The 17,427-nt window shown below is 43.4% G+C and overlaps 1 protein-coding gene and 1 non-coding gene across 3 annotated transcripts in view; one reads left to right on the forward strand and one right to left on the reverse strand.

Annotated features, from left to right (window-relative positions):
- The window catches only part of GALNT9 (polypeptide N-acetylgalactosaminyltransferase 9), a 233,761-nt gene that overhangs the window by 11,667 nt on the left and 204,667 nt on the right, over nucleotides 1–17,427 (forward strand). The gene's annotated exons all lie outside the window — the stretch shown is intronic.
- Nucleotides 3,830–3,902, reverse strand: TRNAV-AAC. The gene has a single exon. It is a non-coding gene; the product is annotated as a tRNA-Val (tRNA).

A 17,427-nucleotide genomic window follows, 5' to 3' on the forward strand; every position in this document is an offset into this window, starting at 1 on the left:
CTGCAAAGGCTGAACCTTTCTTACTGTAACCTGCTGTCACAGGTGATAAATGATCCTGTGAAACTTGAAGTTGTGCGTGAGCAAACTATCTGCCGCCACTTTCAGTGGTTGCTTTCCCCAACATGTATACTTCTTCCCTCACTCTCCAAACTCCAGCTAAAGATTTAGTTTTTGAAGCTATATGTTCTTCCAGAGCGTCTTCCCATCCCCTTTCCCTTTGGATTAAGCAGCCACAGCCCTTTTACCTTGCATAGTGAAAAAAGCAATAGGTTTTGTTCAGAGGAAACAGCATGTGTCTGGCTTGGTGCGATGCTCCTCGCCCTTCCCTTCTGTACAGTCTGTTGGGATGCTGGTGCAACTACCTCATAGGATGTTTGATTCCAAGAGGCTGAATATTATAAAAAGTAAGTAAATAGCAGTAGAGTACCTGTATTTCCAAACTGCACAACAGTTCCTATTCAGATATCTGGGCCTTCCTTACCTGGGCTCAGGTAATGCAATGCACAGCCTTGACGCACCTGCCAGTAGGGATGTGAGCTGTCTTTCTAACTTGACCAGCTGGACACATGCTAAGTAAATCTTGCTGGTATAAACAAGGCTTTTAGGGGTGTTAGACCAAGCTAACTCCCACAGTCTGTCATTGCACCTTTAAATCATCGTCAGAACGGGAGCACTGAGTCTTCCCAGAACTGTATTAATTGGATTTCGTGCTACTGGGAAGATGTGTGCTTTGTGTCTTGCATAGCAATTGCAGGCACAGCCACTGAAGATTTTAGCACCCCGTGTTTTACTTTCCTTCCTCCAAAACTGCCATTCCTCCTGAAACTTTTAATAACACCAGCTTACGTGCCTTTGTGAATCAATGTTTTGAAGGAGTAAACAAAACCGTACTAGCTTTCCAGCTAATGCAAATCAGCCAAGTTTTTGGCTGACTCTGTCAAAGCATATTTCTTTCTTTAACCTTTGCATGGTTTTCATTCACGATGGAATGCCTGACACCGTGGTGGCCTTAGGTGCATAAAACAAAGTAAGCGTAACTTATGCATCTGAAAACTGTCATCTTTAATCTTGATTTCCAGAGTGCATTGCTGACCAAAATGCAATTTTAAAAGCTTTATTCCCCCTTTTTCTGTCGAAGAGGTCTAGTCAGAAAATAGTGGAGAACAAAACCATTTTTCAGCCCAGATGAAGTGCATAAAAATTACAAATTGATTTTATAGTGCTTGTTGAACTTGCTTGTTCAATAATAAATTATTCCAGTTATAAAGTAACCAATGCATCCCTTGTAACTACCTACTCTCTGAACAGTGACAGACTACAACTTGTATTAATACAAACCATATTGAGCAATCAGTAGAGCATATGCAGTGTTTCAATGCAACATCAGCACCGGAATCATGATAAAATACTTCAGGATGCCAAGCAAGTCTGTGGCAGGGAGCTGGTAATTTAGTCTGGTCTTCAGAAAGGTTTTCCCAGAGCTAGGGTGGAGTTAAGGGTGGGAAGGTTGGCTGCCAATAAAAGACTGAGTGGCAGTTTATTTGTCTGTTCAAATCAAGTATCAGATGCCAATTAAAAGGGTCTCCTGCAGTCGCTAATTAAGAAGCACTGAGGGATTGATTAGCCATTTACCAATGACTGTCGGTACAGATGCGTTTGTTCTATTATCTCAGCATGTACTTTGGGGAATTGACTAGTTTCTATTAATGAATTTGAGCACGTTCACGTGATGAGCATGAGAATTTGGCATTAAATTCGTTTTAATATATAAACCATTCATTTTATTGACTCGCCCACGCTCTTCAGCCATGGCTATGCTTTCTGTTGCTTCAAAGGAATGTCTGCTAGAACTATTCTCTCTATCAGCCATCTCATGGGTGAGGGTCAAGTTATTCTACTGGTCTCCTGCCAGCGCTCTGGGCTTCCCTCTCCCGAGTCCTGCACCTTCAGGCGATGCATGAACCACACGCAGTACGCGGTGAGCACTTTGACGTGGGATGACTTGATGGGATGACAAGTAATTACAAAACATTGGTTTGAAAGGCACCAGCTGGAGATCTCTGTTGTGCTTCCGTACTGAGGCTGTAGCTAAAATCTAGAAGGATTTGGGGCTGTTGGCCATGTGATGGTCTTGGAGACTCCGCCACTGTAAGGTGACAGAAATCCTGAGAACCCCAAGGACTGTGCTGGAAATTTCCGTGCTACTTCCCAGAGTCCTTTTGAAGCTTATTAGGTGCCCTAAAGCCATGGGAGCTTAAGCTCTTTCGGCAGTTTGTGTCCAAGGCTCTCAAGCCTCCATTTCCTTCACAAACATTTAGACAACCGTATTTTGATAAAGAATAATACTTTTCTCACTGTTTATCTTGAAGGTGATTCTTCTTCTGTTTTGGAAAAAAAAACAAAACTTTTCTGTATCAAAAATTCTTAAGTTTTTCTGGCAAAAGATAGCAGTAGCTACCTCTTGCAGGAGAGTGTTGTTCAGCACACCGCTCTTTGAAGCTTGTTTAACCCAGTTTTAGTCCCATGTGAAAATGTCCTCTGGTTTGCATTTAATGTTTGCAGGAATTACATTTGGAGTGAGATCCAGTAAGATCTTATAAATTCGATGGCTGAAAGGAAATACCTTTAATCTCTCCTGTTATTAGTACTAAAGGGGCTTTCAGAGAATAATAAAGCTATCAGTTTAAGCCCCTTAATTCTTTTACTCATTTCTTCTCCTGCTTTTCTTTTGTTTTTTTTATTCTTCTGATATGCATTTTTCTGTTGTTTTCCAATGCCATTTTCATCTTCTTTCCCCTGGTTCAAAGCTCTACATTTAGTGCTCTTTTTCCCCACTTCTCCCAAACTCTTTGTAAAGTCTCTGAACTGTTCTTCTCCTCTCTCCCTCTTTAAGCCTTCACTCTGCTTCATATTCTCTGCTCTATCTCAGCCTGTTGCTGTCATGCTTGTTTCTACCAGTGTGGTCGCAGAGGGTGATCCACAGCGGGCTGTGGAGCGGCTGCGTCCACTTTTCCGAGGGCTCCCTGCGCGAGGCAGCTGCTGGTCGTGCACGACAGCAGCAGCTCCAAGATGCTCTGGCTACACAAAAGCTCAGAGACAGCTGTGTGGCAAGAAATGCACCGGTCACTAAGTGGTTTGGGAATGCACAGGAATATATCGGGCTGATATTTTTGCTTTTTAACTAGCTAGGCTGCTCTCCTTTTACTTTGGAAGTAGCTGTATGTAGTTAGAGTTAGTTACTGCTATTGCCCTGCATGTTAAGAGGCTGCTGTAAGGGTAGCTGTAGAAAAAGAGGTCACCCAGATGGCTCATTAGAATCAGGAACATCAGAGGAGGCGATCAAAGTCAGCCTTGTCTGATGATATATAGCTTAAGCTTTGTGACTAAACTAAAGGAAACTCAGGAATAGAGTCGTCATTTCTATGATATTTGCAGTGGAAATGGTTATTCAGGGAATCATAGAATGGCTTGGGTTGGAAGGGACCCTAAAGATCATCTAATTCCACCCCCCCTGCCTTAGGCAGGGATGCCACCCACTAGATCAGGTTGCTCAGGGCCTCATCTAACCTGGTCTTGAACACCTCCAGGGTGGGGCATCCACAGCTTCTCTGGGCAACCTGTTCCAGCGCCTCACCGCCCTCTGAGTGAAGAATTTTCTCCTAATCTAAATCTCCCATCTTTGAGTTTAAAACCATTCCCCCTTCTCCGGTCATTATCTGATTGAGCTCTCCATCTTTTTTATAAGCCCCCTTTCAGTACTGAAAAGCCGCAACGAGGTCACCCCAGAGCCTCTGAGCATCTTCGTGGCCCTCCTCTGGACCCCAAAAGTTGTTTCTGCCTGGTTTCGAACCAGGGACCTTTCGCGTGTTAGGCGAACGTGATAACCACTACACTACAGAAACACAGCTGCAAGCTTATGCTGCATAGAAATGCTGTAAAAAATAAGTTGTTGCTAAGCAGGCGGTTGGGTTTTATGGTACAGCTATACCACCTCCTGTGTGACACCCTGCCATAGAGCTTGTAGATGAAGTAGACAAGACTGATGTGTGGTCTCATCTCTTACCAGTCAGGGCCAATGCGACTCTTCCCGTGGGTTTTAATGATTGTTGAATGATGAATTGGATGGGGGGGATCACAAGTCCTTCCCGAAGATGATGCTTGATGGGCTGCATAGAAACCAACTAAGCAGCCTGACCCAGCGAGGTCTGACTCCTGTGTTAACCAGAGACAGAACTTCTTTAGCATTTTCAGATCCAGCTGTTGGACATTATTAAGTGGACTGCATGAGAAGAAATAAAGTGAATAGAGTGAATTAGAAAATAAAAGATTTGGATTAAATTTAAGACACGTTCTTTGTGTAGGTTTTGGTGGCTCTAAAGGCATATTGTGCCTGAAATGTTTCTAATGACTTCAGTGCTTTTGTCGGCTTTGTATAATGGAGTAAAATATTATAGCAAATGCTTTTTCGTGGCTGTGATCCTTTATAGTCGTAGAAACCTCATTTGCAGTTGTAAAAATACAAAGAATAAAAATAATTCACCAAATTGGATAAGCTGTGATATTGCAGAGGTCAGCCAGTAAGAAAAAGCATGTTTTTCTGTCTGTGATGATAGACACAGTCTATTCTTATATACCATTTCATTTTCGTGTCTCATAAAACCCAGGAACTGAGAAAATGGCATTTTTTTTTCTTTCCAGTAATACAACCGAAGTTGTGTTGTGTATTAATTACATTTCTAGTTCTTTCTGGCTTTAAAATTGGTGAAAGTTGTTACCTGTTGTTGCAATATCTCAATGTAGCATAAGATGAACTTTGTGTGTAGCATTGATGAACTTCAAGTGTCCAGTGTATGATATATGAAGACAAAAAGTAGAGCCAGACAGCGGAGAATGCGGCTGAGACCCAGACCTCAGGACTCCGGCACTGTGGGGTCTGGGGTTGCTTCTGGGTCCTCCAGTCCCATCCCTTGCTGCCACTTCCAGCTGTGGGGAGCCAGGAGGAATAACACTTGTCCTCGCCCATCAGCACAACTGGAGTGACAGCTAATTGTGCAGCTACAGGCAGGCCTTTCCCTTTTAAGTCAGGGCTGCTTCTGCCCAGAAATGGTTGCTTTCAAGAGCTAATTACTGCTGAATTTTGCATGATTAGTGCTTACCAGAACAGCTACAGTGGGCATTTAAATGTTTTTAGCTCTTTCGTTTGCCTTGAGTACATCTTGACTTGTAATTTTATGCTTAAGGTTCTGCCTGAATTAGGCATCTCTGAGTCTCCATCTGAAATAGAAAAAATAATAGTTCATTGCCTCGTTTGAAAGTTCTGCTTAGATAATTCAGGATTCTGGTGAATCAGCCTGATTGTTTATTAAAAAAAAAACCTCTTTATACAGATAAAATAGGAGGCTTTTGGCAATGCTTCCTGTTTTTAAAGGAGAAAAAAGAAAGAGAGCAGAAGCCCAGTTATTACTGAGGATGAAGTATAATTAATTGTATGCAAGGATAAGCCACACGTTGGCTTGGAGTGTGAGACAGATGAGTTCTGATAATGAACAACCTCATCTAACTTTCATGTTGGTGTTTATGCATGGCAGTAAATATGGAAATGGGGGCAATGCAGATCTGTCCTTGGCACCAGACATTCCGAGTTATATCTTCTAGATTTCCTCTGTGCAGGGAATTATGTGCAAGTGTGTCCAAGGTACAAGCAACCCTGGTGATGGACATCAGGCACAAGAACGCGTGCCTGGTAGCTTGATGCTCAACGTCTTCACAAAGTGCACTGCCCTCCCCGGGCTGGCATCACTCGGCTAAGCAGGATTAGGCTCTTTCCATTCTGTTTCCAAAATCTAAACAAGGTCTTGTTAAAATTGCTGCTCTGTATTTGGGGTTGGACTGGAAAAGCAGAGCAAGAGGAAGGGAGGGATAAAAAAGAAAAGGATTTCTTCTTTGAACTCGTGAAGATAAGAACATGCTTTAATGAGAGGAATGAGATGCATACTTCAGAAGGAAATCGCAGCCCTGTAATTGGCATTGAGAAATACGCTGTAATACCAGCTAGTGTTATCGGAGCCGGTACATCTGAGAAGGATCCAAGGAACAATCAAGGTCGTGTATTTTGTAAACAGATTTTTGCGTCTAGATGTACGGCAATCTACCACATGTTCCCCAATACAGATAGCAGTTTTATTGTCTGTATATGCTGGTGCTTTGGTGCATATCTCTACACGAAGAGGAGTCTGAATTGGATAAGTGACTCTGAAACATTAAACAAGTAGAAAATGGACTATTTCTGTAACCCAGAGTGACAGATTTTTGATGAGACTGGACTTTGTTTTTAAAATCCCTGATAGGCTTTTTTCCCCTTAATTTAGTTTCAAAGATATCTTGGTTTTAGGCAGCTGTCTAAAATATCTGTTGATCAATCCTTTCAAATCTATTTAGGCTCTCCGTAGGTAGTGAACCGAACAGGGAAAATTGTTTACACAGTGAATCCATAACAGGGTGAGTCTGAGTAAGCAAATCGTTTAACTCTTACCTTAAATATTTGTGTGTTAATTTTCATTAAATGCAAGAGAAACGTTATTCGGTCTTGTCTCTCTTCTACCATTAAAATAAAGTCATCATGAAGCAAAAAAGCTAAAATACCGAATGTGAAAGCAGGTTTTATAAACCTTCAGGCCCTGAGGATGATCAGGTCTCAGGTGGTTTGATAGAAATAGGATGTAGATGTGGGAAGAACAAAGGCTGCATCGCTCGTGACTCACCTTGCCTCCCTTCGCTGCCTGCCAATCAAAGCCAGTGTGCTCAGATCTCTCCCACCCGTATTTCCTTTGTGAGAAAGCAGCTGTAACAGAAGATGACAGCCCAGGCCCAAAAACATGCATCTGCCTGTGCACTTGTGTACAAAACCCGAAGGCACGTGTGGCTCCAGATGCTGCCCAGCACTGCCAGCATTACAGACAGGTAGGCAGAGGCAGGTAGCCTCAGCACCCCTGCGATGTTGAAATCCAATGAGGTAATTGGCTTCTTGGGACCATCTTTATCTAGTTCCCGTAGCTCACTGCTTGGATGGTCACTGTCCTCACACAGTGGTGTAATTATCCCAAGGGCCTTTGCAATAGGTTATTTCTGAAATCCCACATGGCAGCTGCTGCTCGTGTGGGGGCCAAGCTCACCTGAGCTGCAGCGGCTGGGAGCAGACACAGTTCAGCCACATTTCTGACCTGGCCAACTGCCGTAGGGTGGGAGTGACTGACACTCATCAAACCTCGTAGCTCCTGTGATGTTTTGCAAAGAGGATGGACTATTCCTCTGTAAACTTACTGGTGGTATTTTCTCAAATATAAATATCATTTTTCCTTCAGATATCTGCTGGCTTCCATTTATCAAAGCGACAGCCAGCCAGCAAGCAAGCAAACCTCTCAAAACGTATGATAAAATTAGCTGCGATCGATACTCCATTCAAAGCAATATGATTAAGCCTACCAGTTTAGGTTTAATTCTGTCTTGCAGACTGCAGATGACACTGTTTCAGAAGGACTTGATTTTTACAATAATCAAAAGATAAGCATGGATCAATTTACAGTTCTAGTTGGCCAACTACACTTAATAGGAAAATAAAATGCTAGGGAAAATAAAACTGACATCTCTGTTGCAGAGAGACAGATCTAAGCTATCGCAGACTCAAGGACAGAATACCAGCGGTTTCATTACACAATTTTTGAGGACTCCAAGTTATGATGAATGCTGAGCCAAACTGATTCATGTTAATCGCTGCCTCACATTGAATTTAGCAATGCAGAATGCAGTTTGCTGTTTATAATTGGAATTATCGTTTATAGGTGAATATAGTACTGATTAATCTTACTGCCAGTTCAGTGAACAACTTGGGCAAGTATCTAGTTTTTGAGTATTTGAGGTAGCATGAGGTTGTTAGTGTGACTAACTCGTCAGGAGTTGCGCTGGTTATAAGTGAAAGAATTTTACAGGGTTTAGGTCTTTACCTTCATATCCCGATAACTATGTAATTTGGTCTGCTTTAGTGTTATTTTTCCCTGATCGCTGCCTTTGGGTCGCTGAGATCTCCACAGAGTGTCACTGGTTCACTGCCAGAAATTACTGTTATGTTTCAAACATTTAGCATGGGGGATTATATCACCAATGCCAGGTTTCGCATCATTAGGGTGCATCTGGGCACGGTCTTGCAGAGGAGAGAGCGGAGGAGTCGCTGGCAGTGCGAATACTTACTTTCAGGATCCCCTCCTGCCTCCCGTGTGCTCTCACGTCCCTGTGCACGTGGGCAGCTCCTTCCTTTTGCACTCCTGGGCGTGATCCATCCTGCCTGGAGAGCTGTAGCTCGGGTGCTGCCTTGTCATTGTCACCCACTGTTGTAACGCTGTAATGCGATGTCAATGAAGCCATAAATCAAGTCTGCTCCGTAACAGATACTTTCAGAAAGCTAACAGTCCTAAAAGTGCTCTCCGGTGCACTATCCAGACACCGGGCTGATCTCCTTTTCCAAGCTGATACAAGCAAGATGTTTCCTGTTGTGAGCTGGGGGTGGCTGCTGGCAGAAATTTCTCTGTGAAGGTATTTTGTGTCTGCAGTTTGTTCTGCTTCCCGCTGATCTGTTACCCTGCCTGCAAGAGCCCTTCCTTGGGGCTCTCTGATCGAGGTCCTGCCCTAGGTCCAGGCTGAGGTGTTCGTGTCCTGGGTGGAAGAGGGATTGGCAGTAATTGCAATGGGGACTAATGCGAGGGGTTGAGAATAAAGGGGTCTGGCAGCTTTCGCTGGCAGCAAATCCGGAGTGTACGATAACGCTTACAAAGGAAATGTCAGGAGTCAGTGCCATGTTAAAGGAAGCCTGAACTAATCTTTCAATTTGGGCTGTAAGAGATTGTTTCACAGTGGTGTGCGCATGTGTGTGCACGCTGTGTGCCTTTCTGGGTGTGCATGTAACACCTGGCCTCCGATTCCTGTAATCCCTTCCATCGGGGAGGAGAAATAAACCCTCATGGTGTTGGATTTTTGGTACATTTGGAAGAAGAGCCATGTCTCAGCACATTTCCAATCAATGTGGTGCCAGACAGAGCCTTTAGGTAGCATGTACAAAAAGCCAGCAGCTGCAGGAGCTCTAGATCTGCCTAGCAGGAAAGCTGCATCTGCGCTGTGAGCTGCCCTGCCTGCTCTGACCAGGCCCTTGTCTGAGAAGTGGTGGTGGTTTTGTTATAGGTCACCTGCGGATGTTTTCTCCTGAACAAGTTTCTCCTGTTCAAAATACGGTCTAGCTCAGAGCTGGTGAAACAGCTGCCTCTCGGGTAAATCATCTGACTGAAGGCACAGTCTTTTGTCAGATGCTTTCGCGTGTCCAGCTAGGTTAAAGTAATCCAGCTGCCGACGTGTGCTGCTGTCAGCAGCTGTATTGGCTTGGGCACATCCGTGTGTACGTTGTCCAAATAAAAATAATAACCTGAGCTTTGTTTGTCCTGGGCCAGGTTACGCTGCAGGTCAACTTGCAGACAGCAAGTCCTGCTGGGCTCCTGAACCCGGAGAAACAGGTGCTGGGGGTGAGCACCACGTTTTTTACGCAGTTGGAAGTAGTCATCCGGGTGACACAGATGGTGCAGCTGGAATTGCAGCCCTGATTTCGTCAAATCCTGTGCACATGTGCAGTGGTTAAGGCTGCTGGTAGCCTTGCAATTGTCTTGCTTAAGTTGACCCCTCAAAGCAGTGATTTCTGTTGAAATGTACACCAGATTTGGGAGCTTTGTGTCTCACGTTTTAGAGTCAGGGCTTGGCTAGGACTGTTGTTCGTGATAGAGGCAGCATTGCAGTGCTTGCTTCCTGGCCCCTTGGTGGTGTGGTTGTCAGGAACGAATTTGCTGCGCAGAAAGGTTTTTATTTTAAAGTGTGTTTAACTTCATGCTCTTCAGCCTGACTTCAAAAGGTTTGCCCATAGCTCAGAACTACAAATGTCTTGATCTCCCGTGTCAGGACAGCCTGGTCCCTGTGCTTTGCAAAGCAAATGAGCGGTGCCTGCAGATCACTCTGACACCAGGCAACGTCTGTGCTTCGGCTGCCTCACTTGCAAGGCAAGAGGACGCGTGCGAGCCTCGTCTCCAACATGTAGACGTCTGAAGGTTGATGTGTACTGCGCGTTATGTTAAGTGCCTCACAGATGGCAATTGTGAGAATCTGCCTGGCTGTATAGCTCAGTGGAAAAAAAAAAAGTTACAAAGATGAATTAATGACTAAGTGTTCCTTAGCTGTAGCTGCACAATGATGAGAAAAAGGGAAGATGGCCTCGCGTTCACACACTCCCCTAGAGCTTGTCTCTCCGGAACGTGGCTTTCCAAATGCCACCGGAAAGCTGCTAATGACTTCATCTAAAACGTTGTAAATGGCAAAGGATTGCAAAAATTAACTCATCATCTTAAAAATCAATAGCATTTAAGATGTGTGTTCCAAACAGTGACAGCACTAGTCTGAAAGCGTTCCCTGATTCAGCAGCTGAATGGAAATATCTATTAGAGAACAGGATGCTTCCTGCCGAGCCACCCACGCCTTTCTCTTGTTCGGAAGTAATTCATGTTCCTTCGCAGCTGGTAATGGCAACGGTTCCTCTGTGTCTCCAAGGTCCTGAGGCACGAGGAGAAATACTGAAGCAAGAACCAGCGCCGATGTGAGTGTGAAGACAGAAGTCAAACAGTCAGCTGACATTTGGTGTCAGGCAGGTGGGATTGGCTTGGTCCCAGGGAGGGCTAGGAATATGCTTAAAGGTGGGGTTTGAGGCTTCCAGACTTCAACTTGGGGCAGATTTTTGCTGAATTTAGAAGCACTTGTGTTTAGGACTGGGAAGGTTTGGTGGGGAGGAGTTAAAATCGGGGTAAAGGATGGAAGGTGCCAGAAAACCCCAAACACACTTACTGCTGAAGGATATAGCCCCTGATAGCATGGGGTGGCAGGGGCTGACAGCTCTGCCCGGGCAAATTTGACCTGGGGCTACCAGGTGTTACTGACACTGGCCCAGGGTTTGGACTGTTGGGACAATGGGGACTGCCAGAATAAGAGAAAATGATAACAACTTGATCTACGACTAGGTTTAGAAGCATGTTTCAGGACACCATAATAGGTGAAAGCTTGGTAGATGTGAGCCAGGGGCACCTAATCTGGTAATCTGCGTTTCTCGTTGAGTTTTGAAGGAGCATGTAGGCTATGCTAGGCTAGTTGATGCCTGCAGGGGTTTTCTTACTATGTTAAATATGGGACTGAAAATACAGGTAAAACTAGTCACTCATGTAGAAATCAGCTAAACAAATTTTCCCAAGGGCTACAGTAATTCAGTGCTCCAGAAAGAAAGCAAAGGTCAGCCACAGAAGAGCCTCTCCAGGTCACCCTGACCTTTCTTTAAACTGTGGCTTGCTTTTTACTGTAAGCTGCATTTGTAGGTACGGCGTCTGTTCCCTTCCTTCCAGAATGATGAGCACGGCTGCTGGCCATAGGGTGCTATTCTGCTCCACCACATGAAGCTTTATGATCTGCTCATAAAAGCAGATTTAACAGTAGCTGAGACCTAAATGCAGCAGCATTATTGCAAAGCAATCCAAGCTCAGAGCCCCTGCTTCAACAGCCTCTTAAGAAGTTTGGCTAGACAGCAACCTGCAAGCCACCAGGGGAAATGGAGAATGACTCCAAATTTGGCTCAGTTTCAAATGCAGTTTAACACTGATTTCAGCTGGGTGAAATTCTCTGCAGGGATCTGCAGTAGGCAGAACCTCACTTCAGGCATCCTTACGCTGCATCACCTTAGTTTATCTGGAGAGAGCTCGTGTGCTCAGTCCTTGATGCATTAGTTGATTCTCTGCTGACCTCGGTGCTCCTCCATTACTCCCAGCAGTCGGATTCAAGAACAAAAGGAAGTTTCATTATTGCAGTTCAGCTGCAGCCAGAGAGAAAGAAGGGCTACGGATCCAGAGAGCAGCAGACAGTGGAAGTGTGCATGTGTGTGTATGTGATACATTCTTCCTTCCTTAAAACACAATAGAATAAAAAAGCCAAGGAGCAAACCAGAAATTCCAGGCAGAATGAAAATCTTTAACCACTGGAAGTCATTCCCCTAGTAATCTCCGTCATAACAAATCCATTTCTAAATGCCAATCCTTGCTTCCCTTTTCATTTTTCTTAAGGCAGTTTATACATGCAAAAATATTCTCTCGTGTTCTTCCAAGAAGCCACCAGTAAAGGATGAGCCGGGGACAAGCACAGCATTAGAACAAAATGAGCCAACAGGTTCTGGGGGGAGCAGAGATTTTTTCCCATCTTTTGCATCCAACCCTCTTTTGTACTTCTGATGCACAGGCCCCCAGCTTTTTATTTCCTGGAAACTCTAATGGAGTTCTAACATTTAATTTCTAGGAAAAAACAAACACCTCTACTCCAAGATGCCTATCAGAGGATGGAAATATCTTGATCTCTGTTCTTTAAGAGAATTATTCAGGAAGCCACTGCTGTTACTGCTGCTTGTAGTAGGACTAAAGTTGCTGTCAGGACTTTGATAAGCTATGTCTCCCCAGTTCCACTGCAGAGTTTTGTTTCTTGATTTCCCTGTTAGGGTTTGCAATGTCCCAGTTGTGCTTAAAGGATCTGTTTGTTCTCAGTGAGACTTCCCCAGGCGTTATTTCCTAATATTTCCTGATATCCTAATATGCCATTGTTATCCTTCTGCATCAGGCCAACACTGTGTGCTACTTGGGTGATCCTGAATACATGCTAACTTATTTTGTAGCACCTTGGTACTGAAAATGTGCCAAGCAGTTTTATTTTTCCAAGAGCATTTAGATGCCTTTTGAACCAGGTGCATTATCCAGTCAGCAAACAGCATGACAGTCTCTGTAAAAACAAAGCCATTCATAGTTCAAAGTACCTGCATTTTACCCAGGGTGTATGAGTCAGCACGAAACCTCGCTGAGGTTTCTTTATGTTCGTCTGGGTATTGCAATAAAACAGCGATACATTTGTATTGGTCTCCATAGTACTCCACTAGTACATCTAAATCACCTACAAGAGCAAAGAGCAACCTCTTTTTTTTTTTTTTCCCCTAATTAATGGGCAAGCTTATGAAACATGCTGTAGGATTAAACTGCATCTCTGTCCCAGCTGCATCCCTCTAATGTCAGCCTAGGTTTGTAAGGTACGAGCCATTTGCACGAAGGGCTCTTGCAAGCCAGCAAGGGGTCTCCCCACTCCAGAGCCACTTGCAAACATCCTTCATTTGGAAAAGGCAGGGATTAAAAAAGACGATGGATGGGGCTGACCTGGCTGCTGCCCCACAGAGGCTGAGTGCGGCTCTGAGTGCACCTCTGTGGGAAGGCTCTGCTGTTCTGGAGGTGGCTATACACAAAGCTTGTAAGCACCCTTTTCCCCTAAAAACTGGAAATGTACAGGAAAACCAAATCTTGTGAACCTGCTCTGCAGCCAGCCCCGGCTTCCCAGGGGCGTGGAGGCGCAGGATTCCAGCTGCCTGAACCAAATGAGGCAGCAGGAGCCTTAAGAGCAGGAAAAGCCATTTAAAGCTCTTCTGCCTGTATCTTTTACTGCTTAACTTGCTGTGGGGGTAGATGTTAATTTAATGAGTACTCATTAAATGATCTTCCAGTAGCTCAGATAGGTCCCAGCAGGTTCCTTGAACATGACATAGGATTTTGTTTTGTATTGTTTGGGCTTAATTAATTTATCTGAGGGATGGTTATAGTCCTAACACAAGAGGGTATAAAAAATAACAACGAACAAAGCTTCCTGGAGAGTACTTCTGTCTGTCCCCACCTCTACCCCTGCTATTTTTAGGGTGATATTTAAAATATAGTTCAGCTTTCAATGTTGATTTTTTTCCCCAAAACCTTTGAGCTAAATTATTTTTAAATGTTAAAAGCAATAGCCTCAAACAAAGAAAAATAATTTTAAAGCAATAGTAGTATGCATGGCCTAAATCAATTTGAAGTTAATCAGGATTTATTTGGGGGGTTTTGCCTGGAGAAAAAAAAAAAAAAACACAAACACATTTGGCTTGGGATCAACCTGAAGTTGTTTCCTACCACATTTTTTTCAAATTTCCCCCAGGAGATGAATTGTTCACACACTGTTATCAGTGTGAGTTGGGATAGAACAATTTCACCCGAGATGCGCAGTTATAAGCGACGTGTGACGTGTCTACAAGTAGCAGTTATAAGCAAAAAGATAGGCTGTCCATCTGAAATTGAAGCTCAATAGAAAGAGGGGGAAAAGTAGTAGTTCTGAAACAAAGAAACTGCACAAGGCTGGTCAGAAATGATGCTTTTCAAGGCTGTCCCTAAACACTAATAACTGCCGTTGCCGGAGAAGCCATCTTGTGGTGGCAGTAACTGAGGACTAATTAGTTGCAAGGAAGACTGCTTGTACCTCATTTGAGCCTTTACCGATCCAATATGAACAACAAGCAGTGAAATATTTACCATTTTTAGGGTTGAAATGGCTGCCAGTGGGCTCTGGAGAGAGGCCCCTCTGTGGGACGTGGCCGTGGGCTCCAGCCCACTCAACCTGATGCTCCGGCACCCCTCTCCAGAAACCCCTCTTGCTTGTATCAGGCAAAATACAGGTTTAACTCATGAATTTTACTAGAACAGACAAACCCCTCAAAAAGCAGTCAGGTCCCTTCCCAGCTGACTTCAGCTCTTTGCCGTGCAACATCCTCCGGGCTCCAGGCCCTGCTCTGTTAACAGGCGTAGAGCAGAAATACCCCGAGGTCCTCCAGCGCTCTTTGTTGGTCCTGCTGTTATCCATATCGCTGAATGAGAAAGCTCAGATCAGGCACAGAGCGTATGAGCAGGATGCTCAACAGCTAATTTTGCGTTAAAAACCAGATTTTTCCTTATTTGGACAAACAGCTTATCAGAGTGAGTCAGGCCTGAAGAAATGAAACACCATGTTACATGGGTTTACATATAAATTAGCTCAAATTTTCTTACAGACAGACCGGGTGTTTTCCATTAGTTTAGCAAAATTTTCCAGTGATTGGGGTTTCTAGGGCCAATGCAGCCTCTGCAGTGAACGTAGTTGGTGGTGTTACAATTGAGTTTTCGTTGGAGACGAGGTGTGGTCTGGAGGTTTATTAAGAACTGGACTGATGTGCCTTCAAATCAAAGGCAACACTAGTTAAATAAACTCAACACTCTGTGGTACATCTATTTCAGGGAAATACAGAAACAATTTCAGACGCCTCTGAGAAATAAATAACGTGTCAGGGATTGCAAATGATATTTTAAAGGAAAATTTGGGTTTGTATTTTCATGTGTCTGAAACAGTCAAAGTGAATCCAGCCAAGGAAGGCTTCAAGTAACAAATATCTTAAGTCGTTTGTTTGTGGTGATGAATTGTGAAGGAACTGAGCTTTCTGATGGACAGAGAAATTGAAGATATTTACTCTAGAGCAGTTCGGGAAGTCAGGACTAGGATGAATTTGTTCAGGGAGGAGGATGTTCTGTGTTGAGCTGCTTCTGAAGCACCTAATCCTGTAGTATAGGAGTCGTAGTACAGAGTGTCAGCTGCCTCCAAGGGTCCTTGTTCAGCACTTTCACCTTGCTGTGGATGTGAGCAGCTTATTTTGTGCTGGTTGATGCTGAAGGTATCCAGCAGTTACAGCACAAACGTAGCCGGGCAGGCGGGGGGCTGCGGTGAGAGAGGGGAAACTGGGACCTCGGCCAGGGTATTTGGCAAGTCCTGGGCTGAGAAGTGTAAATATTCAGTGTTTCTTGGGTGGAAGAACAAGACCCTTTCCAGAAAGGGGCAAGGAGACTGCCAGATATGAGTGCAAAAATGATTTTTATCACAGGTCTTATATATTAAAAATACAAACTGGGGGTGGCTGACTTTCCTAAGGGCATCTAGAGTACTTAACATAATAGACCTGTAGTTTCTGTGCAATTTAATGCAGCTGTAAAATGTGGTTTATAGCTGACTTCCTCTTCCTCTGCTCTGTGTTGATCCCTAGAAAGTATGCCTGCAGGAAATCACGGTGTGTAGGGTGGTGGTTTTTTTTTTTTTTTTTTTTGAGAAGAGATAACTGCTCTTGATTTTGTCTGAAAAGCTCCCGATGCCTGTTTCTTGTTTGGATTTGGTTTCAACTGATACCCCAGACCTTTTCCCAGTTGCGGAAAGGGAAGGGTGTTTCCTTACCTTTTTGTATCCCTAGAAATAATTGCTTTGAGTTACCTGCTTCTAGTACTTCCAGAATGGAACTGGAATCTGTTAAAATTCAAGGAAATCTAATGCAAGTAGGCAAGTGATAGTAGGAAATCAGTGCAGTGATGTTAAAATAAACAAAGCTTTGTTAATGAACTCCTAACTCATAGACAGAGAACAGTTCTCAAAATTGCAAATTGTTTTCATACTTCAATACTCTTTCCATTATAAAGCAATTAACTCTCTTTCTTAGTTTTTTAGGAACAAAAGCATTTGTTTCAAACATGATGTTTTCCTCTCTTCCCAAATATCTTTTTGCAGTTTCTTAGTCTTTACTGTTTTGGATGAAAGATTCCCGTTCTTCATAGTGTCATGGGCACAAGAATAGCTGATTTGAATTTTCATGTATTCAGTTTCCTAGAGCAAAATGTGTGATTTAGCGTTGACTTATATTTTCTCCACTGAAACAAATATTTATTTCATTCATAAGCACCTGCAGAAAAATGGAAATGCCTACATCTTCACAAGGTGGTGTGTATTTTAGCAATTTATTTTATTTACCTTAAATCGTGATTTCCTCTAAAAATCATAGCAAATCTAGATTACAACTGTGATATACATTAGTGAGTTTATGCCACATCTTCAGAATATCTATTACATTTCATAACTGAAAGTGCTTGGCCATCTTATTTCAGCATCTTTTACTTTCACTGCCTGCTCTTTGAACTAATCAACAGCAATCAAAAGGGGAGAGGAAACAGAGTATGTGCAAAAGGTAACAAGTGCTGTGGTTCATTCTGTGCTTGGAGAAACAGAAAATGCACCAACACTGACTTCAATGAAAATAAAATGTGATTTACATTTCTTAATACAACAACAACAATGATGAAAATCCAACAGCTAAGGTGTCATGAATATGTTTTTTAGGGTAGGCTTGTACTGAACTGGAAACATGACTTCAGTTTCTTTGGGCTTCCATGAAGTCCCTTCATATATGGGAATTTAAAGTGCACTATAAATACTGAATAGTTAAGGCTGAATAAATTATAAAAATATTTGGAGCTTGGAGCATTAATTACTTGTGAAAACTCTTTGCCCTGAGAATTTTATACTGTTCAGGAGATTAGACTGGGTAGTCTTAAAAGCTAACGGTGAATTTCTGGGCCAGCTGAATTCATTGGCTGTTTTGTCATTGGTGTAACAGGGGCAACGCTTCCA

This window comes from Cygnus olor, chromosome 17 (assembly GCF_009769625.2).
Source record: "Cygnus olor isolate bCygOlo1 chromosome 17, bCygOlo1.pri.v2, whole genome shotgun sequence".
NCBI classification, from domain to species: Eukaryota; Metazoa; Chordata; class Aves; order Anseriformes; family Anatidae; genus Cygnus; species Cygnus olor.